The sequence below is a fragment of the Cebus imitator genome, unplaced genomic scaffold (assembly GCF_001604975.1).
Source record: "Cebus imitator isolate Cc_AM_T3 unplaced genomic scaffold, Cebus_imitator-1.0 Scaffold359, whole genome shotgun sequence".
NCBI classification, from domain to species: domain Eukaryota; kingdom Metazoa; phylum Chordata; class Mammalia; order Primates; family Cebidae; genus Cebus; species Cebus imitator.
In genome coordinates this window covers 298404-325713 of record NW_016107674.1, presented here as the reverse complement: position 1 = coordinate 325713, position 27310 = coordinate 298404, and the positions used below count along the sequence as shown (strand labels likewise).

Below are 27310 nucleotides of genomic sequence, written 5' to 3'. Positions count from 1 at the left end.
CATATGAAGCTGATGTTATTGGGATAACTCATCCTACTCTACCATTCTTCCTGATCTACTCCCTGGGCTCTGTGAGCTGCTGGTAATCAAGGATGTTTGACTGGGTTCTGTTAGCTGTCAAGGTTTACTAAGCTGAGTTAGTTAATGAATGATGTCTGGATTTCATTCCAAGACTTCATATTATCCATGAAGCAATTAGGCATGTACCTCATGATCTCCCACTGGAATTTCAAAGGTGCCTTAGTCTACCAGGGAACTAAATTCAGTGTGGTCTGAAGGGAAATAATAAAAGACATTTAACCATGAGAGGTGGCAAAGAATGCCTTTTCTCAGTGCCTATGTTAGACAGTGAGGAATGTTGCCAATTTATTTTTTGTTCACATAACTTCTATAGGTATTTATTCTCTTGCCTGTCTTTCTGAAATTATAAAGGGCTCTTATGAGTTGTTTATGTGAAACCAAGTACCCTGACCCATAGGCAAGGTATTCCTGGAACTGCTGAAATAGCAAGCCAGATAATGATATCATTTAAAAAAGTGCCAGGCAAGAAAGCTCTGATTAACTACTGAAACATGCTCAGTGGAGATATTTGTAACTACAGTAAATGTCATTTTAACCTCTCCTCTTTATCTAGGGTCCTCCTTCCGCGTGCTATTATTGTGAATACTTCCTCTCAGATTCCTGCATACCAGGAAGATTGATGAAATAGAGTAAAAATCACTTTTGGATAAAAAAAAAAAAAGTAAGAGTTGGCAGAAGTAACAGAAAGATTCTGAATCTTACCAATAGTTGCTGTAATCTCACTCACCTCTCTGCCTAACCTTCCTCCCCCTACCCCTTCACTGCTCCTTTCCGGCCACTCGCCCAGACTGAACTTTTTACTCTGATGCTTCACAAGAAACAGAAGTGGTAAGAATATATAACCAGGCTCCTGGAGGAAGTGAAGGACCAGATGAAGTTTCATGAAAGAAATGGCTTCAGGGATGATGAGGCAACTCTTCCTAACACAAGGGATGAGCCCCAGCCCAGGGGCACACCCATTTTCTAGGAGGCCAAGGATGGTCTCTGTCACTCCTGGGAAGCCTCTGCAGACTCTACCTACTTTCCAAGTGCTTCAGAAAACATCACTTTAAGCTTGAAGCAGTGCGAAGGCAAACAGTTGCTTGTGGTATGGCTAAGGGGGTGGCAAATAGAGGGTCGGTGATTTTTACCAGTTACCTCTCACAATACTTGCGCCACTACCCCTCTTTTCATTTGTGTGCATGAATAGAAACCCTCAGAGGATTAGTATGTTAGCTCCATGGCCTGCGGCACTGTAGAGAGAGTTCTTTAGAGACTGAAGGAGTTAAGAGTACCTGTTTAGCTACCAGAAGCTGAACGTCAGCTGGTATGAATGGTATGCAGCTGGGCAATTTTCCAAAACCCACGCAGTGGCTGCATATCAGGAAGACTGCTATAAACAAATGTGCATGTGTGCATGGAGCCTGATAAGTCAATGGGGGGAGACAGACATGGAATAGCCACTCAGCCTGAGGAAATATGCAGAGCTGGGTGAGCTTCCACTTTAGGTGAACAATAGCTCTGTCTCCGAAACAGGTCTGGATGGACTGGTGAACAGCTGGAATGATCTTTTGACTTTTTACACATTAAATGTCTGTTTCAGGGGAGCAAAAGCTAGATTCTCAACTTTTCAATTATCCTAATATTATAAAACCACTAAAATGGTGTTTTAAAAAAATTCTTAATATGAAAACATGCAAAGATATTATTAGGGAAAAAAGCACAGGGCAAAACTGCATTTATAGATCCCAATTATGTAAAATATATAGATACATTTAAGACAATGTATTAAAGATATCACTAAAATATAACATGATCTTTTCTGTGGTTGTGGGATTATACCCGATTTTTGTTTTTTCTTTCTACTTTACTTTCCAATTTTTCTAAAATTAACATACATTATTTTCATAGTTAAGAAAATTATTTGGATTAGAAAGAAAATTACCTGTGGATGAAATGACACCTAATAAAGGGTTATTAGGGTTGGGGAAGGCTAGAAAGGCATAAAATAGAATCAACCATGTTTATAAAATGTTAAATTCAACTGACCTTCATGTCTACACATATTAGTATCTTCTGTCTTACACTGTAAACTCCCAGAGAGCAAATGCTGTGTCTAATTCTGTGCAATGTGTGGCTCAATTAAAAATGCAGATAGCATGTAATTTTTAGGATAATTACACAAATGTGGTTGATTCTTGTTCACTCTGGCAGCCAGCTTAGTGTTACTGATGCTTGGACAGCAACACAGAATAAGAACACACATTCTTTTCCCCTTTTAAAATCAGTGTATTAATGAGCTACTTTTCTTTTTTTTTTCTTTTTTTTGCAGCATGTACACTCAAAGAGACTGATCTTCTACCATATTTAAAGCAGAAAGAAAAACAGTACTGTAATTTTCTGTTTTAGCCCATTTCTGTGTTATATAATGGATGTAATTCTAAGGATGAGCTTACAGTTTGATTTCCATATTAATTCAACTACTGGACTCACCACTGACTCGGCCCTGGAATTAATAAAAATAGAGGGAGACACACACAAAAAATGTTCCACTCAAGAAACCAAATCAAACCCAAATAGCCCTAAATCAAACCACTCTTACAACACTAGAGTAATATCCAATGAGGCAGCTTACATTTACAGTGTTTTCCAAACCCCTCAAAGTTCTTTTCAAAGTTCTTATATTCCCCAAAATATAATCAAGGTTACTATAACTTTTGAAGTCACTCTCAAGATGTACCTTGCTATCAATAAACATTAGCTCTTTTTTTTTTTTTTTTTTTTTTAGTGCGGTGGCTGTAAGAAGTTACAAATGACTGTCAGTGTTTTCAGGTGGTATTCTCATTAGAAATTTACAACACAGTTTTATCAAATTTGGCCCAAATTAGTCCATTCCTTTCAAGGTTGTCATGAAATAAGCAGGCAAATGTGAAATCCCAAGTACATATTAAATTAAACCGGAGAAGTCACTTTTCGAGAACTCGGTCCTTGTGCCTCTCCCCTGCCCCCATGACAATGGCTAACATTTACCAAGTGCTCTCAGCAGGTGCTGAGTGTTAAGTGCTTCATGTGCATCATGTAACATAATCCTCTAAAGAGCTCTGGAAGGTGGGCATTTCTGTCAGTATTTTACAGATGATAGGTTTAAGAAAAGGTTAGGGAGCTTGTCCAAAGTCCCACAACTCCTCTGTGTCAGAGCTGGAATTTGAACCCAGGTCTGATAACTCTCAGAGTGCAAATTCTTAACCACTAAGGGCTTGTTCACTTCAGAGGGCTAATTAAGTGTGAAATCAAAAGCAATGAATAATTGCAATTATGCCACTTTTAATTTGAGTCTGCTGCATATACATAATTGGTCCTCCTCTATATTAAGCATGATGCCCTATAAAAACATTTACAAATTCTGCCAAAAAAATACCTCCTGAGGGAAACTAAGAACATCTACTAAAGAAATAACTCTAGTGTCTTATTGAGAACATGGCAATAATGAGAGGCTTGGGTGGGGCCACCTGACAGATCTGGAGGAAACCTAGAGGCAATATGTACCAAATATTCTATTGCACAACAGAATCTATCTGTGGAAAGCACCCCCTAAACGGAAGTATCTGTCAAAGTAAAAATAAACCAGGGTAACAGCATCTAAAAAATATATTGTGAGATTCCTATTTCTCTCATTTGCTATAGTACATGAATACATTTAGTTTAATTGTCTTGTTTAAGAAAGAAACAAAACAACTTTTCAGTCCAATGTATAAAACTCTGACAAGGACTGACATCACTGTGCAGTCATGAAGCAGGGTGAGCCAGCTGAGGCCTTTGGTTGGCTCTTCTCTGCGGTTACTCCTACTGTGTGATGGGTCACCAGGAGGACAGGCCCACTGAGGACTCTGCTTTGCACGACAAAAAAATCAACTGGATCTGTTCACAGAGATGGGTCATTCCACCCAAACTCATAAAAGCCAGACTGACAGACCAATTGAAATGCTTACCAAGCAATCTGAGAAACACAATTTCCCGGAAGAGCAGAGGCTTGGGAACAGATTATTCTTTAAAAAATAAATAAATAAAACATTTTCTGAGCACCTTCTATGGGCCAGGATCTGTTGTAGGCACTTTTACATTGGTGGTTTCATTTAACTCTCACAAATGATCTTTGATGTGAGTACTTTCTATGTACATTTTAGCTAGAGGCTGTGGCCTAGAAAGGCAGAGGGACTCTGCTGAGGTCACGTAGTAAGAGGAGCAGCAAAGCTCCCAGTAGAGCACGAGTACCCCAGTGCTGAGGCCAGGGGTCTCAGTATGGGGAAAATCACAAAGTTCAGAAGGTGCTGGCAAGGGAGCCCAGTGGTTCTAGGTTGATGTCATCAAGCGTAAAGACTTAAAATGCACTGGTGACACATGGCTGCCAGTGGGCTGTCAGAATCAGGAACATCCCTAAAACTTTCAGGCCCAACTCCTTTCGGTGACTGTCATACAAACCAGCAGCCACCTGTCTGCTTTTGATATTAATGTGTTCTAATTTCTAAAAAGTGAAGTCTAATTAACATTACCTACATTTATTTTGAGATACCTTTTTTCCCTGATAGGATGTCAGTAGACACATCATGAATTTGTTTAAGTGTGGATTAACTTACGGGAATTTTATACATAGCTAATTTCACCATTTTTATGTTGATCTGAGGTAGTTTCAGTTTCAAATGATATTTTCTGCCACTGTTTCTTGAAATTCAAATTTTGAGGGTGATCATTATTTGGTACTTGGGAACTGATTTATTCATATCTATTAAAATACACACACACACACATACACACACACACACACATAAAGAAAAAATGCATATATAAGTATACATGGTACAAAATTGTGTGCCATATTGTGTACTCATTCATGACTAAAAGAGACTGATCATTTGTAAACTTATTCTAGTAAACTGAGTAAAAGAATATAGCCAGTAATATTTTTTACTTATTTTTTCTGCTCCTATTGGAAAATTGGACATCTTAATAGTTGCTTCATACTACCAATTTAGTAATAAGGTGTGGTGGCCCTAAAATGAAAAAAGATAACGCAAAAGGGGACTCTCTGAGTATTTATGTTTTTAGCATTGGTTTAAAAAATAAAAAATAACATCAGTTTCCAAAGGCTAGCTCTGAATATTTTGCTTCCTCTTGACTTTAAACTGTGAGCATACCCTGTAGAAAAAAATCTTAATAGTGAATTATACATAGCAACTTTGAAGACAAATAATATTATTGCAGCTTACCATGATTTCTCTCTTTTTACAACGTTTTCCTAGAGTCAAAATGCTTAAAATTTAAACAGAAACTGAGAGAGTAAATGGCTGCAAAACACACACATATAGAAATTTATATTGTATATTTATATTTGGTCTAAAAACAACTTCTTAAAATTCACCAAAAAAAAAAAAAAAGAAACATATTTATTTTTTGGAGAGAAGCAACAATGCAGGTAAAGATCACTAACTTTAAAAGGCATATCTAAACATCTAAGAGACAGTCTTTGCTTGAATTGAACTAGGATTTACTGAGAGTAATAAAATGTTGTTTTAATATAGTGAATGTGCAAGTTAACACTTCAAGAGAAGGTTTCCTTTGGCTTCAAATTCAATAGTTGGACAGGGGATGCTACTTACTTCTTTCTCTTCCCTACCAGAAGAAGGAGGTGCTCAAGTGTTTCTCTTTTTTTTTTTTTGAAACGGAGTTTCACTCATGTTACCCAGGTTGGAGTGCAATGGCGCGATCTTGGCTCACTGCAACCTCCGCCTCCTGGGTTCAGGCAATTCTCCTGCCTCAGCCTCCTGAGTAGCTGGGATTACAGGCACGCACCACCATGCCCAGCTAATTTTTTGTATTTTTAGTAGAGACGGGGTTTCACCATGTTGACCAGGATGGTCTCAATCTCTTGACCTCGTGATCCACCCGCCTCGGCCTCCCAAAGTGCTGGGATTACAGGCTTGAGCCACCGCGCCCGGCCTGTGTTTCTCTTTATTCTTTCATCTGTTTATTTGCTGAGCAATAAGGATCTTGATTCGGGTTGGTTAATCTGCTGAGCCATGATACATATGAGAAGCCTCTCTGGCAGGACAACATGCTCGCCACACTGAGGCTACAGCAGCGAAGAACCAAAGGTTATCACCTTCCCGCTGAGGCCTCTGCTTCTTTGGGGTAAAAATTGGTCTATTAACTCTGAGCATTTTAAGGCACTAACGTTCCAAGTGTCTGAGATTCCAAATAGGAAAGTGCTATTTTAAATGACTCTTTAAGCTACCATTGTAGGCAACTGTAAGAAATATTTAGGCCTGAAAAAATGTTCATTCATCACCAAAATGTGAATCACTTCTAATTGATTTACTGTTTCTGCTCTTCTGCTAATAACGGAATTTTGTCACTATCCACAAACATTCCAGAGTGCTCATCTTAGGGAACAGGGAAGCAGTTGTCTATAGTAAAAACACTCCAAGTTTCCCTTACATGTCACACTGTAGAAAGGAAATAAAATGCATTTATTTTCTCAATTATCTTGCCTGTGATAGTCTGTGTATGATAAAATTTATAGAAAACTAGAATGCTTAGAGTCCCTACAGACTTCAAAGATAATCTGGACCACTAATTTCTTTGTAAGCTGAAGCCCCTTGGTGAATCTAATGTGAGCTATCAACCATTCTCTCTCCAGAAAAATGTATATGCATGCCAAATATTGTATTCACTTCTCAGCATTTTAGAGATACCCCCTGAAGCCAACCTAGGCTAAGACACCAGATCAACAACTCTGATCTAATCCCACTGCTTCGTTTTACATATGGAGACACCAAGTTCCAAGTGGGGGATGTGGCTTGGCCATAGCAGCTCAGCAGAAACTACGAGCAGACTAAACTGGATGAAACTGAAAACAATGCAGACAGTAACTCTGAACCATTACAAATCAGGCCTTTTGTCTTCCTAGGAAAGGAGAAAAGGTGAAGTGTTTAGAGAGAAGAGCTTTCTTTCATTTTAGGGTTCTAGTTGAGATTCTCATTGGTTTTCTTCATCTTGCTCTCAGGCCAGGCCCACCCATGACTCAAGAAAACCTGCATAACCTGGCCACATTCAGAAAGGAGGGCAAGTGTGAGGGTGTGAGTAGAAACCAGTTTTAAGGAACTCTTAGAGTTCTAAAGAACTCTAATTTGGTCACATAATGGATATTTAAGAACTATTCTGAATCAAAGACTGCTCATGTATTTAAGGAAGTGGCTGTCTACTAAAGTGCTACCAAGTAAAAGTCCTAGAGATCTGCTTTAATGATTAGACAGAACTAATTTTCAACTACTGCATTCATTTGTACACTTGCAAATGGCTCATTCTTTTAAGAACTAAAGCATTCATTCTGCGATTCTGCATTTGTGTTTAGTTTATTGCAAATTTATTCACTATATTTCTAATTGAATTCAACAAATATTCTTAGGACATTCCAATGTGACAGAATGGAAATGTGAATGGATTTTGAAGTCACTAAGATCCAAATTCAAATACTGGATCTGCCTATCTAGACGTGATTATTGGGCTCATTACTTAAGGGCCTCTGCGTTTCCCCAGCTGTAAAGTGAGAATAATACCACTGACTGTGCAAATTGGCTGTGAAAATTAGCAATAATATAGTCTTCTGTAAAGGAGCTAATGCTATACCTGGCAAACATTAGGCATTCAATAAAATGGTAATACTTAAAATAATGATTATTTATCAAATATCTACAAAGGACAAATTTCATCCTGGACCCTTCTCCAAAATCTGAATTCATAACATTCATATGAAAAAGGATTTAATTCATTCTTAAAATGACTCAAATACTTGCTAAGATTTTGATATATTAAAAACTATAATATTATAAATAAGGCCACTGTTCAAACGACTAGCTTTGCTAAAGTACCACTGTCAGTTTTTTGACCCAAAGGAAATGTACAATACTGTTGGTGGGTTTTAAGTCTTTAGATAAAAACTGTGTTTTAAAGTAACAGAATAATAAGACAGCAACATAGTGGTTTCTTAATGACTAAAATGTTACATTAAATAATATGGTTCAGTGTTAATGTGCTTTCATACTACCTACCAAGTATTTTCAGACTGCATCTACTTATCCTTTTCAAATTGCTATCACTCTCTTTTTCATGGGAGATGTCTTACAAATTTTTTGGAGAGACCAAAAATTAACGGTAGAAATTTTTTTCCAATTCCTTTTTTTTTAAGAATAAACCTACTCAACAGGTAAATCTAAATAATTTTTAACAGTTCTAAATGTAGAGAATTCATGACTTCTTATTATAATTGAAAAGGAACATACCAAGTAATTAGTCACCTATAAAACCCACGTTAAACCTTCAAAATAATGACTAACTTGATAGGAGAGGTAAGACTTCTTTAAATACTAAAGTTTAGCCATTTGAGATATAAGCAAAGCAAGTTATATAATTATCTTCTGCACTCACAATATCCTGTCCTCCTTCTTGGAAATATACTATTTTTCACTAATAGTGGAACATGTAACAAAAAGTTACTGTATTGTAGAAAATCACTCTAAACACAAGCTAAATTTTTGGCTGAGAGTTAAACTTCAATCATTCATTTGGATTTCACTAGTTTCATAAGGAGAAAAAATGATTACCCCTAGTGTAAGTAAAATTCCCTTGAGAATCTATTAGATTCTTAAGAAAACAGTAAGCAACCTTAGGCATTCATTTACATATAAATCCTTGGGGTGTTAGCTGAAAAGCATTCCTAGCCATGCTAGAATAGGATTCTCAAACTTGAACACTGATTACCTCTTTGAGAGCTCTCCGACAGGTATGCTCAGAAGCACTGGACAATACAGGAGAGTTTGATACACATTCCGAGAAAGATGAGGTGGCTCGTGTGTGTGCATGTGGCCATCTAGCACAACAACGAGTCAGCACGAGACTACATTTCCCAGGTCACCTCACATCCAGGTGCAGCCATGTAACTACTGCTCAACAAAGGAATATGAGAAAAGATGGTGCTTTACTTCAAGGTGACTATGATCAAGAAGTGAGGGGCAGACAATTGCAAGATGGTATTACAGGATGAATTATGTCCCCGCAAAATTCACATGGTGAAGTCCTGGCCCCCAGTACCTCAGAAAGTGACCTTATTTGAAAACAGGACCATTACAGATATAATTAGTCAAGATGAAGTCATATTGGAATAGAGTGTGCCCCTAATCCAATATGACTGGTGTCCTCATAAAAAGGGGGAATTTGGATATAGACAGGAAAAGAGGAAAGATGATGTGAAGAGTCTCGGGAAAAGGTGGCCATCCTACAAGCCAAGGATCGAGGCCTGGAACAGATCATTGCCTCATGGTCTGAGGAAGAAACCAACCCTCCTGACACCTTGATCTTGGACTCCTAGTTTGCAGAATGGTGTGATCACACACTTCTGTTGTTGAAGCCACCTAGTCTGTCGTACTTTGTTACAGTGGCCTGAGCAGATGAAACAGATGGTAAGGCCAGAAGACAGAAGGTGCCCAAGTTCAGGATTCCTGAATCACCTCTCAATAAAAGCACTTTACTGGTCAGAAAAACTTCCACTGGGCTGAGAGCTGAGCAAGAAAGGAAACTTGTTTTGTCACACCATTGAATTTTGAGGACTTACCTGTTATACCAGCTGGCATTACCTATTATAGGACCTAATTTAACTGGCAAGTAATTTTTAAGTTATTTTACATGAAAACAAACATGGACCTATCACACATCACAGGGAACAATGTAAATAACATCTATGAAAATTTTAGGATAAAAAAACTTCAAAGAAAATTTGAATTTACAGGAAGATATTTTTGGGTAAATTCTCTCAAATCCTCCACAGGGGGTAAATTTACTCTTTTCTGTCAATGGAAGTAGGATTTCCTCAAGAATATTAAATAAGCCACAACATCAAAATGGCTAAAGCTTCAATTACGCTATATAATCCATTTAATTTTTTCTTTTTTTTTTTGAAATTAAGCAAATCATTTCTCTCAAGTGGCCCAAGTACGTAAAATTTTACTTGGGTACTAAGGATGAGAACATTGTAAAATGAGTTCTCAGCCTTTTTCAAAATTCTCAATATTTTTATAATCAATCTGAAGAGAAGTCACTAGGTGTAGAATACCTTCTGTTCAAATATGGACAAAATCGTACCCTCCTTTATGACAAGGTAACTAGTATGGAATACATACTAGATACCATTTTCTATTTTTGATTTTTTTTTTGACATGAAGAAAAAGTAAAATGATAGCTATCCTCCCTAAAACTTAAGAGTTATAGTTCAAAGTATCTCAAAAGCCGAGCTGGCAGCTGGCTTCTCATGTTTATAGAAAAGCTAGGATGATTCAGCCTGAGCTCAGAGCTCAATTTAGATCACAGCATCTGGATTCAAAACACATGTGAGATGTGGCAGCCGATTTTCAGGTCATGACTGACCCAAGACAGAGATTGCAGACCATTCACCAGCACTATTCCAAATGGAGAAAGTGCCTGAGAGAGACAGAAGTCTCAAAGGTATTTAGAAGCCTACTCCGAACTGTTGGGGAACAGGTAACATCAGCATTTTCTGCATCCAGCAGCTTTAAGCAGGTGCCGCAGAAGCCAAGGGTAAGGCGGCCTGAGGATGACACTGAACAGCTTTGTCATGACATTCAGCTTTGCCATGGTCAGAAAACAACCCTCACCCATGACTTCTTTCCTGAAGTGGCTATTGTTCAGATTAAACTATGGGAATCTGGTAATAAATTGGAAAACCTTTGACAACACACATTTCCTGCTAAGATCTGTGTTTAACTTTGCTTTGTTTCAAGGAGAAAAACAGTAGTAATAAAAAAGGAAAAACAAATGTAAATGCCTTTTTTCATGATGAGAAGAAATCATAGCCACAGTAATTCTAATATAAACTACACAATGAAATCTAAAAGAAGAGGGGGGAAATCCCCAGCTCAGTTTTAATCTCTGTCAGAATTCATCTTGTGCCTTCCTTGATTTTTCTAGGATATGATGTGTCCAGAATGTGGGTGATTCTGCAGCTATGGATTTTATGTTCAATTAAAAAAAAAAATACTTCTCCTGCTGCTTTTCCTCACCTCCCCCCTCCCCCATCTCTCTTCCTCTCCTTCTTGTCTCTTTGTTGTGAATGTCAGGGCTGTCAGTGTCACAGTCTGACATGATTAGCGTTTCTGACATTACACCAAGAAGCAGACAGAGAGCAAGGAGAGCGGGTGGAGGGGAAGGCAGTTATGATGTGTAGCCATTTAAAGAAGTTCAAGGAAAAAACAAGCCTAACCTCCTTTCTCTGAGGCTCCTTGATTACAGTTTATAAATCACCTTGGATTTTTCTCATTTATCCTATTAGTCCATTTTCCTGTTCCTCCGGAGATCCCTAAGGTGTGGATCTATTCTGTGAGATCAAAGCCAGTGGCTCTAATAACAGATAAGACAGAATTCGTGATTCAGCGGATTCTAAGGCTGTGAAGTGTAACAATCAGTGCACTTTGGGAAGATAGCGCCAGTCCATTTCAAGTATTGATTCGCTGCACTTTGTCACTCTAATGATGTTATCTCATTAAAAGAGATAAATGCCCCACTGTTCTTCTAAGAGCATCTGCTTCTTACTCTTCTCTCTTTTTCAACAGCATGGCTCTCAGCAGCAGCACATTAAAATCAAATTGAAATCCAATGCAAGGCTTGGCTACAGAGCTGCTTAAGATTTTTTTTTAATTACTTTTTCCTACTCTCAACCCCCTTCCAGCTCCTCCACAACAGTCCTTCAAAGAAACAGGCAATAAAAAGAGAAATAGATGAAGAAAGTAATCATAATAGAAAGCATTTGCTGAGTGTCTATTATGTGGGGGCTCCACTGTGTCAACATTTAACTTATTCCTACCTTGTTAGACAGGTAGAACAATTGTCAGTTTGCAAATAAAGAAACGGAGTTTGATGTTAGGCAACATGCCCGAGATTATGAAAGTAGTGAGAGAATGAGTCACAATCTGAACAAGGGTCCATCCAAGGCAAGTACTTTTTTTACTTTAAATCCCCATTTTGTTCATGCAACAAATAAGAAAATATTGCAATTTGATTAGAATAGGTGAAAAAAAGGAAACAGGGGTAGCAATTATTCTGCAGCCTGCTAATAGCCAGGAACACAATGCCATAGGTTTTGTTAAACAGATTTCTTATTAAATAAGAAAGGTAGCAATTTTTCATAATGAATGTTTTATACATTATTCCTTTGTGTATCCGGCCTCTAAAGTACACATTATTAAAGTCTATTAAAGTCTGTATTTAGCAGCATTACTAATGTGCCTTTGGGGAAATTATTACAATGAAACAGCATCGGTCTTTCACAAAATTTCAATTGTTTAATATTCCCTTTCTGATCTTCAATACATGTGCCTATTTTTAGCTATAATCAGACCTCATCCCAAATGCTATAATCCCAGCCTAGAGCTATCACAGTAAATTGTTTATGCGTTGGATTTCAGAAATACAAGAAACGTAGATATTATTAATTTCACCCAATACTTTTTTTTCCATGACTCATTGCAGTTTTCCTATTGTTTTAATTAACAGGTGCTCCTTGATCACTACAACATATGATGATCCTTTACCTCTTTCGCTAGGGTTGGTTATCTTAATTAATTGCTTTTATTTATATCTAACTAAGACTAGCCTTAATGCCACTTTATTAAAGTTTAAGAGTGGTAAGAAATTACAAAACTATTCCATTAAAAACACAGAAAAGAAAACCAAGTAAACCAGAACAATATACAAACTATGATTAGTCAAATCAAATGTTTGCATTTAAAAGTAAACATCATTTACTAGATGTCTACTAGGCTAGAAATACGTGTATTCTGAACAGTAACTGAGGAATTTCTACAATTTATTTATTTTAAATAGGCATCTCTACTTTTTTATCTAGTACATTTATTAATTTTATCCCACAGTATGAGGTTTTTAGAAAATGAAGCCAATGATGTATATATGTTCAAAAACATAATGTTCTCTGAAAACCTCTTATAGAAAACAATATTGTTAGGCTTATTTTACGAAGACAAAAGACAATGGAAGCTGGAAAGAATACCAGCAAACAGTTATACATTATAAGGCCTCTGTAACATGAAAAGGAAGGGAAAATAAGGCCAATCTAAAGTACTAAGTACTTAAATTAATAAGCTGGATTGGAAGCAATCTTTCCATTATAAATTTCCTTTCATACATATCAATCCCACTGAGATGATACCTTTGTAAAATCAGGCAAAAATCAATTGTTAATATTCTAAAGATGGACAAACCACAGATTAGCTAAGTACCTAAATAATGGTGTTTCCAATCAACAATTAACTAAGTAGAATGATGTTAACTGTATCTATTAAGACCTACTAATTGAGAGAAAAAGGGAAGTGTTGAGGACTTGGAGAAAGAAGACAGAAGCATTCCTATGCCTGATTCACAAAGGTCAGAATCCCCTGGCCGCTCTTATGGGAACCCAGCCACCAACAGTCACAAAGAAAATGGCAGCAGCACACTTTGAGTATCCAAAGGGCCTCTTTACTGAGGCTGAATGGCTGTTGTGGGCTTAGTCCAACATGATATAGGATTAGAACCTACCAGTTCAGTCAACATGCATTAAAGCTCCCTATGAAGGAGGCCCAGGGCAGCCCATAGGTTTGGGACAGTGGGCACAGAGAAGCAAAGCCTGTTTTAATTAAGAAAATGCTAGTCACTCCTCTTTAAATCCTCAAAAAATGAAGATGAACAAGATTCCAAAACCAATGTATGTGATAGTACCAGTAACAAGAATGAAATGGGAATGAATATGTGCTTTCCTACAAATGAAACCTGTTTGATGGTGTAAGGAAAATGGAAGTGCTATGGTCAAGAACAGGCTGAGGCAGACACCCAGTCCAGCACGACTCAGCGAGTTTGGAGCGCAGGCACACAACTCTGCATGTTATGTAACCACTCCACATGAGGCACATTAAGTAATCACTTACGTGTGCTCATGCTTGACTTGGAGCCACTATTGTCTGTAAAAGGTATAATTACCCACTGTACCCATGGCTTGCCCCCAGGCTTGTGGCCATGGCTTGCTTGTGCCCATGGCTCCCTTGCACCCAGAGAGACCATAAAGCCATGTTGAAACTCCCTACGATTCCTCGGGTGGTCTTTCAGCTGTCTGCCACTCATCCACCAACTCTCCTCTGACCTCAGTTAGAACCTGACAGATGGTCAGCAGCTGTAGCCAGATTTCAAAGAGGTTATCATGATTCACAGCTAGGCCGCTCAGATTTGAAATTATATTACAGTCATGTCAAAATGTATCCTTTCTTCTCTGGGGCCTTTAGGGTCTTAATACAAACACAAAGTGTAGCTTTTCTATTCTGAAGCCTTTATTTACCTCCTACCTGTTCAGATTCTCCTTCATCTTTTCTGACATTGTCAGGAGCTGTTACATCAGGCCACATGACCCCTTCACTCAAGACAAGGCATTGCCACAGTAGTGGATGCAGTGTCTCAGGGCTAGAGCTTGGAGGTGCTCCAGCACACTTACTCATCTGATGCTCAAGCTCTGTACCAAAAAGTTCAGATTTTCAGCATAAGCCCTGGAAGATAAATACTATGATATGGTTTGGCTGTATCCCCACCCAAATTTCAAATTGCAGTTCCCACTATTTCCATGTGTCATGGGAAGGATCCAGTAAGAGGTAACTGAATCGGGGACAGGTGTCTCCCATGCTGTTCTTGTGATAGTGAATAAATCTCATGAGATCTGATAGTTTATAAAGGGGAGTTCTCCTGCATATGCTCTCTCTTGCCTGCTGCCATGTAAGATATGACTTTGCTCTTCCTCACCTTGTGAGGCCTCCTCAGCCAAGTATAACTATGAGTCCATTTAACCTCTTTTTCTTTATAAATTACCCAGTCTCAGTATGTCTTTATTAGGAGTGTGAGAAAAAGCTAATACAGACTGCTTCTCAGAGAAGGAGGCCCCAGCCAGTGTTTCACCACACACTGCTCTGAGATTCAGTGGTGAGCCATGCTCACAAAAAGAGAACAACAGAAATGTATTTCTGGTTAGGCAGAAAGGAGGAGATGAGATGGGACTGAAAGAGAAGCATTACTGTAGCTCCATAGTCAAGATGACCATGACAGAGATAATCCTACCTAACTTGGGAAGCAATCCTCTACAATGTATATGTTTTATACATATTTATACACACACATAATATGCATGCACACATTTTAAAGACAAATGAGTGTAAACATATTCAGTTAATTCTTTTAAATTTGTCTTCCCTCTTTCATGCAAATTGACCCTCTATTCAATTACATGGTAAGTTATATTTTAAATTTGCACTCCGAAACCTCCCAGAAGGCAGTTACAGTGCTGTTGTCCTCCTGAAACTTCACTGAATTTCCCAGTACAAGACACGTGGAGACAGGGTCTGTAGGTCTAATTTGGCCTTTAACATTTCCATGCACCTCACATTCGACAGGACCCAATGTACATGTAACACAGGGGCTACAGTGGCCTGGGTCCAACAATGTTTCTTTTTGGCTTCACAAAATCTATAAAAATGAAGTTTTCTAAAAAAGAGCTAAGGGAAATTATTCCTTAAAAATGTAGAATGTGAAAACAGAAGTGCTACAATGTCCAAGGGCACTCACTGACTAGGGCTGAGGTCCAGATTCTTCTTAGAGGAACGTCTGCCACATACAGGACATAGGCACAATCTAACTCAGTGGTTCCCAAACTCGTCTTAGGGCCCTTTTACAGGCTCACAAATTATCACAGACCCTAAAGAGCTTTTGTTTATGTGAGTTATTTCTATCAATGTTTACCATACTAGTGGTCAAACCCAAGAAAGTTTTGGAATATGAAAACACAGGCACACATCCCAGAAATGATGTCACTGCATTTCACAGTCTCTTGAAACACCACAGTGTATAGTCAAGAGAGAAAGTGTCAAAAAGGTAAATCGTATCTTACTATTATAAAAATGGCTTTTATCTTGCAGGCAGACACCTTGAAAGGGTCTAAGGGTGCGCCTCCCCAAGGGTCCCCAAACCATAGTTTGTGAACCGCTGGTCTAGTTCAAACCTGTACACACTGGCAGTGTCTTTGAACGTGTAAATGAAGAAATAGCACAATACAGAGTAAGAGGATGTAATGTCCGTTTTTAAAAATCGAGCCATTAAGTCAAAGGATAGCATCTTTTTCCAGAGCATTTCTCCACTCACTACTGCCTCCAGACCATTAATATATTAAAATAATCCTTCCTGGTAATAATGTGCCAAGCAGAATGACCCTAGGTCCAAATCTCTGTTTTGACCAATCACTCTCCATTTTCTATCTGCTCACTAAATATCTTCATCCATTTGCACCTCAAATATAAAACAGCTAAAAATACTTATTTTCTAAATGTTTGATTTCTTTTCTGGTTGTTAAAAAAATACACAAATATTGCAGGAAAGCTGATAATACCAAAAAGTGTTTTTTTTTAAAGAAACAAATTTGTCCTATGTTTCCACCCTCTAAGAAAACCATGGTTAACGTTCTGGGCAATAGCCTTCCAGTCTTTTTATCACGCATATGTATATATATACATAACTTTAGGTTCTAAGGTACATGTGCAGGTCATGCAGGATTGTTGCATAGGTACATACATAACCAGGTGGTTTGCTGCCTCTATTCCCCCTTCATCTATATCTGGCATTTCTCTCCATGTTATCCCTCCCCACCTTCCCCACCCCCTGCTGTCCCTCCCCTAGCCCCACCGCAACTGCCCCCAGTATGTGATGCTCCTGTCCCTGAGTCCACATGTTCTCATTGTTCAACACTCACCTATGAGTGAGAACATGTATCACACATATTTTAAAAATACAGTGAAGTTCATATTTCAAAGATATTTCAGTGTATTTTATTTAAAAATATTGCTTTCAGTATGAAAGAAATGCATATCGGTAAAGAAAATCTAAAACACACAAGCAAAATAAAGATAATGCTCACAATATGTTGATATGTATAAGCAATCTTTATTCTGTGTACATACTGTACCTTTTTTAAAAAATGAAATAATGATCAAACTGCACATACTGTTATATAACTTGTCTTCTTCGCAATTTATTTAAAACATCTTTTTATGTCACTGAGTATTCCTCAATCTCTTTTTGGCATTTTTATTGTATGGCTGTACCATGGTTATTACCTTCAAAAAGAACTATTTTAAGAATATTATGATGAATATCTTAGTCAAACTTTTACACACATCCATGGCAGCTCTCTTTAAGGTAGCATTTTAGAAATGGAAATGCTGGGTCAAAAGGTGTGTCAATTTTTTTTAGGTATTGATACACCTTATTTAAGTCCCCTTAAGAAAGGTGTTCTTTCACTACCTGTATATGAGCAAGCCTGATGTTTTCTATTCTCAACTTCACTGGGTAAATGTTACAAACCTTCATCAATTATATAGGTGAAAAATACTATCTCAACATTTTAATATGCATTTCTTTGATTACTGTTGAGGTTGAACATTTTTCTTCTATTTTATTGATCATATTTCTTTCTTTGTTTCTCCTACCTTTTTGTTTTTTGCCTATTTTCTTAGTGTAATAATCTTTATCTTATTAATCTACATTAATTTGTAAGAACTCTTAATAACTATTTCTCATATATGGGTAAATACTGTCCCAGCTTGTCTTTTGCCTTTTAGAATAGTTTTAGTTTGTCTTTTGCCTTTTAGAATAGTTTTAGAGTGTCTTTTGATTGAAAGAAGTTCTGAGGTGTTACACAGTTAAGTACATTCTATTCCTTGATAATTTCTGACACTAGAAATTAATAAGACCTTCTTTATTCTAGATCATTTAATTTTTAGTTGTATTTTCTTCCATGTCACTAGTTTAAACCTTGCAATAGCTCTTCAAACTCTGCCACAAGGAGGACCTGGCCAATGCCTTCAGAAAAATGACTGCTGAGGCTTATTAAATACAGATTGGACATTTGGTGAAACAAACCATTGAGGGTGTCCTGTAAAGGAGAAGAGAGAGATCTTTTATGTTTATTATTCACCAATTCCTTACACTATCTCCAGTAGATCTGTTAACTTGCTCTCTGAGTATAAGAGGTTTAAAATGAAAAAAGTGTTCACGTTAGGTTTATATTAAAATATTAAACTGGTGGGTGTGATGACTCTTCTTACCTTTGCCAGAAACAGCAGTTGTCTTATATAGAAAAGACCTTTGTTATATTCACTGATGTGTTTCTTGCAAGCACAGTGCATGCACATAGCATGCACTTGACAAATATGGGTGGGAGTTGATGTTTCACCAACTAGAGCTATGTATATTGCCAGGTTTGGGGTGAGGGAGGCAGGGATAATAAAGTCTGGACTTCATAGCTTCGTATGAAGAAGGTGCAACGTAAGAAAAACTCCAAATGAAGGTAGAAACTACATTTCAGTTTTACTTTTTAGTTGACTGTAGAGATATTGATCTACGTGTAAATGTGAAACTGCTTCAAGCCTGGCACAGTAGGATGTGGTGCTGAATACTGGAAAATATTCAAAGAAAAAAAAATCTGTTGGCCAGATCATTAAGCAAAACAGTGGCATCCACCCACTAAAAGAGATAAGAGGCACTACCCTACTTCATCTGACGCTTTGGCATCTGTCCAAAGCAATAAAAATCAGATCCGGCTTGATTTGAACATAACAAGGAAGAAACAGTTCTCAAGAAGATCCTTTTTCACAATGGGGGAAGTGAGAGGGTCATTTTGTACAATAATGGAAAAATCAATTATTTTTCAATCCGATGGAGTGTCCTCATAAATTTAAATCACAGAACAGCATGTGACAAGCCTTCATAAAAAACAATGACGACGAGGGAGAGAGTAAAGGATCATAATCCCAAGGTACTAAGAAGGAAAGATCTTTCAAGAGGAGAACGACACTTTTCCTGCTAGTGTGTTTTCTGTGAATGTACACAGCGGTATGCACTGAATGTACATCATCCTGCACAATTCGCCTCTATGGAATCCTGTTCAACTGGCTTCCCATTTGGCTATGGCTTAAGTAACATGCTGAAATCCTTTCTCTGTAGCATGATAATGCAGCAGTAACACAGAAAAACCCTAAAGATTGATTCTTCTTACTGGCAAAAATTAACAATATACTATATGTAATATATATTTATATATATTACCAAGAAAATAAGAAAGTAGAAATACTTTTGACAGAATTTAAAAGTTAAATTCTGGCCAGGTGTGGTGGTTCACACGTGTAATCTCAGCATTTTGGGATGTTGAGGCAGGAGGACTGTTTGAGTCCAGGAGTTCCAGACCAGCCTAGGTAACATGGCAAAATCCCATCTCTACAAAAAATACAAAAATTAGCCAAAGATGGTGGCACACACCTGTAGTCCCAGCTACTCAGGAGGCTGAGGTGGGAGGATTGCTTGAGAGCAGGAGGTTGAGGCTGCAGTAAGCCCTGATAGTGCCATTGCACTCCAGCCTGAATGACAGAGAAAGACACTCTCACCCTCTCTCTCTCTCTCTCTCTCTCTCTCTCTCTCTCTCTCTCTCTCTCTCAAAAAATAAGGAGAGATAGCAGGGGGAGAAATGCCTGATGTAGGTGATGGGGAAGAAGGCAGCAAATCACACTGCCATGTGTGTTCCTATGCAACAATTCTGCATGTTCTTCACATATACCCCAAAACCTAAAATGCAATAAAATAAATAAATGGGGAAAAAAAATAAGTTAAATTCTAATATGAAGTTTTTGAGATTGGAAAGTCAGCTCTTGCAAAAAGCTGTGAAGAATGTATGAACATTGGAAAGATAGTCTTCAAGCCTGCATGAGGGTTTGGGAGAATGAATACTCTGGGAAAATATGTGCCCCACAATTTCTTTAATATTAAGGTTCAGAATGTACAAACATTAATGCCTGTTTACGATACTTAAAAGGTGAATAAATAAACATGAGGGTGTCTACTGTGTAAACCTATGACTCGGTTATCATATTCCATGCACACTAACAAATTCCTTGTAGACTGGCCTCAGGGATGACAGCAGATTCATGATGGGCTTCTGTGCAGGAATGCCCTCTGTTTCTCTTTTTAAACAGTACTGATGCAACAACATGGCTATCTGAGGACCAGAAGTGCACCCCTCTGTGGTATTTCCTCAGATCCTGGCATAGATAGTTCAAGAATATGAGGAATGAAGGCCCTACCTGGTGGACAGCGACTCATGAAGTGTCAAGGTAGCCCTGTTAAATTAGTATGGCCAACTGCTAATCCCCTTGTGCCATGGGGGTTGAGGGATTCTGTGTTTTCTAGAGGGATAGTCCCTGATGGATTCAAAAGAGAGTTGTTAATGTCTGACTGCAATCAGCATCGCCCTGGCACTTCAGAGGAATAACAAGGACCCTAGAATGCCGTGGCCACCCTCCGTCCAGACACCCCCCTATTGGAAGTGTCCATCGGTGAGCTAGGGTTTAGGAAGAAAGGAGAGTATTACAGTGTGTGTCTAAAGAAGAGGAGAGTGCACAATTCAAATGTCTCCAGTTTTCTAGGAACAAATCCACTTAGAACGTCAGTCACACGACAATATTTCTAGCACTCCAATTAACACCATAATTGAAGAGAAGATTCTCTGGTTTTGTTTATGCTGAGAAGAGCTGTTTCCTCCCCAGAGAGTGACCTATTCTTTGTCTTACGCCAAGAAAGCCATAAGGAAAATGCTGACCCATGAAGGTGACACATCATGCTTAATCACTACTTTCAATTAAAACAATATAAAATAAAGCATGTACTGAGCCACTCAGGCAGAACATAATATCCCAAGCAACAGACACACCTACTGAAACACTTGACATTTCTGAGGTGTCTGGTTCCCAGCTGTGAATGGAGAGTAAATCCATGACATTAGGTGTTGGGTTGCCCTGGAGAAACTTAGGGCAGAGCTGTCACAGCAAGCTACATTTGCTGAATAAGAGATTTGATAAGAGAGTTCTCAAGAGTTGCCTTAGCTTTTCAATACAACAAACTCCCAATATTAAGAGCTAAAAAAGGTTTGCAGCCATGGATTTCCCAATGGGAGGATACCCTATGGTGGCTCACAAGATCTGGCCCTTGTCTCCCTCTCTGGGCTTATATTTGGCCACCTTCCTCTAGCGCAGTAGTTTTCAACCAAGGGGACAGTCTCCCGTCCAGTCAGGACCCTGGGGCAGAACACATGCCTACCTTCCAGTATTCCAACAACTCACTTCTCAAAGGCAGCTTCAAGCCAAGTGTTTAAGCTGGGGTGAGGCTGAAGCGAGAAAACTCAGCACTGGTTTCTTTCTCTTTCGCTCAGCTCAGCCAAATGAAAATTCCTCAAAAAACAACCGCTTGTTTTTTTTGCTGGTCTCTTCAGATAGTGTAAAGCAGCCACAGTCTTTCACAAAACTTGCATCTAGGGGAAGAGGCTAAATGCACAGAGGGCTTTTCCAGCTTTCTACAACCACTGAAGCCACTCAGTGCCCTTCCTGCCCATGAGAAGGCTGAGCAAATGGCCACGAGAAAAATCACTGGAAGAGGGTCATTTAGTAGAAGAATTTCCACAAGCTAAATGGGCTTTCTAAAGTCTAGAGATTCCATATGCTATTTTCACGACCAAGCCATCGAGTAGTGCTATCCAACTCTACCACAATCCATATAACAGGCCCACAAAACAGGTCTCTCCCATTTTAAATCCTTCAGTGGCTCATAGGATCTGGCCCTTGCCTCCTTCTCTGGGCTTATATCTGATCACCTTCCACTAGCACAGTAGTTTTCAACCAAGGGGTAATTCTGTCCATGGGATATTGGGCAATAATCTAGGGACATTTTTGGTTGTTACAATTAGAATGAAGGCAAGGGGGTGCTACAAAAAATCCTAAAATGCAGAAGACAGTCTCTCACTGAAAAGAATTACCTGGTCCAAATATCAAGTGTCAAGGCTGAGAAACCCTGTTCCAGCCATACCAAACTTTTTGCTATTCTCTGAGCACGCCAAACTTTCTCATTTACTTTTGTGCTTAAATACATTCCTTTACCTGGAATGTCTTGCCCTATATTCCCTGTCCAGGAAATTACCATTTCCATATAGAATCCTATTCAAATGTTGCCTCCTCTACATCATCCTTCCCAGATTCCTCAGAGTTGGATGTTCCTTCTTCTGTGCCTCCAGAGCTTCTGGTACATAACTCATTAGAACACACTCACTATGTTTCCCCAAGATACTCTGCTGCCTGCTGAAGGCATGTCTCAAGTTGTATTCATCATTTATCCCTGTAGTGCCCATTTGGTAATCACCAATTTAATCAGGGAATAAATCAAAATGTTATACCTTTTCCATTGGAAATGGAAAAGATGCACCTTATACTCTCTTGCAACTATGTCTAAGGGATAATGGTGTCCTCAACATTAAAAACAGCAGCACCAAATACTTATCAAGTGCTTGTAATGTGGACAGGCACTATATATTACACACTGATACACACAGTAACTCATTTCATCCTTACCTGACAGGAATCCTGTCAGGTAGGTTTATTATCAGCATTTTACAGATGGAGAAATTGAGTAACCAAGAAGTCAGGCCATTTATCTAGGGTCACTGACACTAGCATCTGAAAAAGGTGATATTTAGTCCCAGGAAATCTAGCCCCAGAGCTTCAATATTCCAGTATTCATGCCAAGGCAGTTATACTAAAACCCAGTATTTCAGCCACTCAGAGGCCTCTGGCAAGTATAAACGACACCTCCAGAGGACTACACAGAGTAGCCACCAGCACCTGTGACCCTGCTTGTGGGGATCGCACAACTCTTCAACTCTGGAATGCCGCTGGCAGGAGACGCAACCTCTTTACATCATGGAACGACATATGTATTCCAGAAAATCATAGTACCATAAAGAAAATACAAGTGCTGATTCCTCAAAGTACCTCTTACCTTGTTCATGCTGCAGGGACAGGAGCAAGGGATCAGACATGCCACAATGCGAGGCAGCTCGTGATGATTCTCCTCATTCCTGGAGCCCTCACTTTCTGAAGCAGGCAGCTGCTCTGTGAGTATAAACAAAGAAGAAATCCATCAGCTGGTGCTCAGGGAGGCACAGAACACTACCATGTCCAGCGGCACTTGCTGCCATGATGGCAATGATCCAAGTCTGCACTGTCCAACATGGTAGCCACTGGTCAGATGTGGCTATGAGAATTTGAAAAGCAACTCGTACAAATGGGGGCTGCCACGGCTCAACAACTAGAACTTCCACAGAGTTGCTAGGAAGGCAGTGTAGCATGAGGGAATTCAGAAGGTCAGTTTTCCATGGGCCAAATGAACTAAACAATCCAATTCCCCCCAAATAGAAAAAGAGTCCACCATGTTTTTATTCATGCTATTTATTCTTTACATGAAGCTTTTGATTCATATGAATTACACTGTAGAGTAAAACAGTCATTGTACAGTTTCAGGGTTCTTCTTCGTATTTTTAATTTTTTTGACGTAGAGTCTCATTCTGATGCTCAGGTTGAAGTGTAGTGGCATGATCACGGCTCACTGCAGCCTCAACCTTCTGGGCTACAGTGATACTCCCACCTCAGCCTCCCGAGTAGCTGGGACTACAGGTATGCACCACAATGTCCAGCTAATTTTTGTATTGTTTGTAGAGACAGGGTTATTCCATGTTTCCCAGGCTGGTCTCAAACTCCTGTGTTCAAGTGATCATCCTGCCTTAGCCTTCCAAAGTGCTGGGGGATTATAGGTGTGAGCCACCGTACCTGGCCAGTTTCAACGTTCTTAATTTGTCCAATATTAGGGAAAAATATTTTTAAAAAATAACTTCAACCACTTAAATAGATTTGTAGCTTTTCCTCTGAAAGGTGTTCACAGGTGGAATTGAGAAGAGAGCAAAACGTTTTAAGGTTCCTGATGGTCAGATTGTGTGTGTGTGTGTGTGTGTGTGTGTGTGTGTGTGTGTGTGTGTGTGTGTGAAGTTGCATCTAGGAAGGATTTATATATCTGCACCTTCCCATAATACATGGAATTGGAGGTTTAATTGGAACTGCAGTGCTTTTAAAAATGAAAAACAGACTATTTTTAATTATAATATAGTAACAATATAGAATATGTTCAATAGGAAAAGAAAAAGGTACTCATAATCCCACTAGCCCAGCATAACCATCTTTAGTTCTTAGTAATCAGTCTTTGTCTATATTGGAGAATGACATGTCTGCTAATAAGTCCAGGGCATGGAGAATCCCAAAGCTGTATTCCCCATATTAACATCTTTCACTAAGAAAATGATTTTGCAATTTACATTTTCAAAGATAAACTCCTACTCCATGCATATTACTATTCTGTGAACATAGTATTACTACATTCCTTTTATAAATCAGAAGATAGGGAGACAAAGCTGCAAATCACTCATTGGCTATTTGAAATACAGATTCCAAAGAAAATACCACATTTAGTCACAGCAGTAGCATATTTTAACAATAATGTACAACATGGAGAGATCCTGGAATTCCAACTTTGTAGTATGAATACATCCAAACATCACCACATGTACATGATGCCTGGGTAATCACGGCCTCAAAGTCAATAAAATTCAATACCTAATTCTAATTGATCTTAACGTGACTGAAAAAATAATGCATATAACTTTTACTCTTTCAATTTCTAGAAACAGATGCTAATACATTTCTTACTTTTAAAACAGAACTTTATACATGTGTTTCCTTTTCAATGTATATATCAATTCATTTAAAAACTACAGCCTAGCACTTAACTGGAAAGCTTGCCTAAATGCCTAGCAGAGATGCCTCATGTCACAATTCCATTTCTATGTACACATTGGTATCAACACAGGAAAGGTGGGCACGAGAAGATAATAACAAACAGACAAGGATTCTTGAACATAATTTCCCTGAGGAACCCCACCCAGCTCCAATCATGCCACAATCCCTGTACTCTCAGAACTTGGATAAATAGCTTGCACTAAACTGATTACAGATCCCTTCCTGTCCCCCGGCCCGACTGTTCTTATGCTATTTTCATGTATGTTGTTTTACAACCAAATCAGGCTAAAAACCCTTTGAGGGAAAATATTAGTCACACAGGACGTTTTAAAATAAATATTACCATAGCTTTTTCTTTGCTCTCACTCACAGGGCCTAGGCTGATGCAGGGTTTTAGATGTGGGGTCTTAAAAACAATGTTAATAATTGTTGCAGCTGCCTTTGGAGTTCTTTTAAAAAGGAAAATCTCTTAATGCCAGGGTTGTAAATCTTTTAAAAAATATTAAGAATATTATACAGCTGTATAGTACCTCAAACTGTACAATGCACTTTTATATTAACATTCTCATTTTATACTAATACCAATCTGGGTGGTAGTTTTCCCAATTTGGAAACCAGACTCAGAGAGGTAAAAGAATTGTTCTTGGTTCTGCTGTAACAAGCAACAGACCCTGGGCTAGAAGTGACTTCATTTCAAGACACTATGGAATTAAAGCATGTGAAAGACCACAAATAAAAAATAAACACAATACATGCCCACAACACACACACACACAGACACACACACAGACACACACACCCAAGACCACCATTTACAGAAAACACCTCAGAAAACAGATGACAATTTTGGAAACTGGGTCAGTTCACTTCTGAACAGCAACCAAAAAGACTGGCCTTGTTCTATCAAGTACTTTCCATCTCCTTTGAAATTGAGAGAACCTGGTTGTTTTGCAGCCAATTCAGTTTAAGAAGCTTAGCAAAATCTACAGCTTAAAAAAGGAGACTACATATTAAATATAAAGCATTAGGGAAAAAGATACCTGAGTGATCATGGTGGAATCAAGGTTTCTTTTTTTTTAGTTTATTATTCAATGTTTCTCTTTAATTTTTTCAGAAGTTGGATTCCTCTAGTACTGAACAAAATGAAACCACAGATACATTTAAAGGGTGCCTTGAAAAAGTTAATCTCATAAGCCCCTGTATGACTTGCACTTAGTTGATCCTAACAGTTGGTTCAATGGTCAATCTTAGACTTCTAAAAGGTTAATAATTTGTCTTTCCAGGTAGACAGAAGTATGAGTAAAGAAGAAAGGTGGGCCAAACTAACAGAATCCCAGCACTCTGGGAGGCTGAGGCGGGTGGATCACTTGAGGTCAGGAGTACGAGATACACCTGGCCAACATGGTGAATGAAACCTCTTCTCTACCAAAAATATAAAAATTAGCTGAGCATGGTGGTGTATGCCTGTAATCTAAGCTACTTGGGAGGCTAAGGCAGGAGAACAGTTTGAACCCAGGAGGTGGAGGCTGCAGTGGGCCAAGATTGCACCATTGCACTGCAGCCTGGGTGACAGAGTGAGACTTCGTCTCAAAGGACACATGCACATGAATGTTCATTGCACCACAGTTTATAATAGCAAAGACCTGGAACCAACCCAAATGCCCATCAATGATAGACTGGACAGGGAAAATGTGGCACATATACACCATGGAATATTATGCAGCCATCAAAAACGATGAGTTTGTGTCCTTTGTAGGGACATGGATGAACCTGGAAATCATCATTCTCAGCAAACTGACACAAAAGCAGAAAATCAAACACCACATGTTCTCACTCATAGGCAGGTGTTGAACATTGAGAACACATGGACACAGGGAGGGGAGCACTACACACTGGGGTTTGTCAGGGGGAAATAGGGGAGGGACAGTGGGGGGTGGGGAATTGGGGAGAGAGAGCATGGGGAGAAGTGCCAGATATAGGTGAAGGGGAGGAAGGCAGCAAATCACATTGCCATGTGTGTACCGCAATAATCTTTCATGTTCTTCACATGTACCCCCAAACCTAAAATGCAATAAAAAAAAGAAAGCAGAGATAAAGTAAGTCTAATAAGAGAGAATTGACAAGAAAAAACGAAGGATACAAAAAATGGAGAAAAACAAAGGGTAGGTGAGCAAACAAAGACATAGGTTTGGTAACATGGCCAAGTGCCCCTCACCAACCAGGTCCTCACTATGGAAAGGACCCAGAGATTTAGGCCCTGGTGACAATTCCACATCCTATGGTTTCTCTGGGGTTATACTCAGGTGTCAGCAAACGGAAGTTGGAGAAAAGTTAGCACCAGGCCTACCTGATTCACCACTATTTGTTTACCATCGACTGCCATCTAC

The 27310-nt window shown here is 38.8% G+C and overlaps 1 protein-coding gene across 2 annotated transcripts in view; it reads right to left on the bottom strand.

The window, feature by feature from the left end:
- The window catches only part of BACH2 (BTB domain and CNC homolog 2), a 355372-nt gene that overhangs the window by 247402 nt on the left and 80660 nt on the right, over positions 1 to 27310 (bottom strand). For both annotated transcript variants that reach the window (XM_017506784.2, XM_017506783.2), the window contains exon 2: positions 23077 to 23189. The gene's annotated coding sequence lies outside the window, so the exon portion shown is untranslated. The remainder of the gene's footprint in view (positions 1 to 23076; positions 23190 to 27310) is intronic.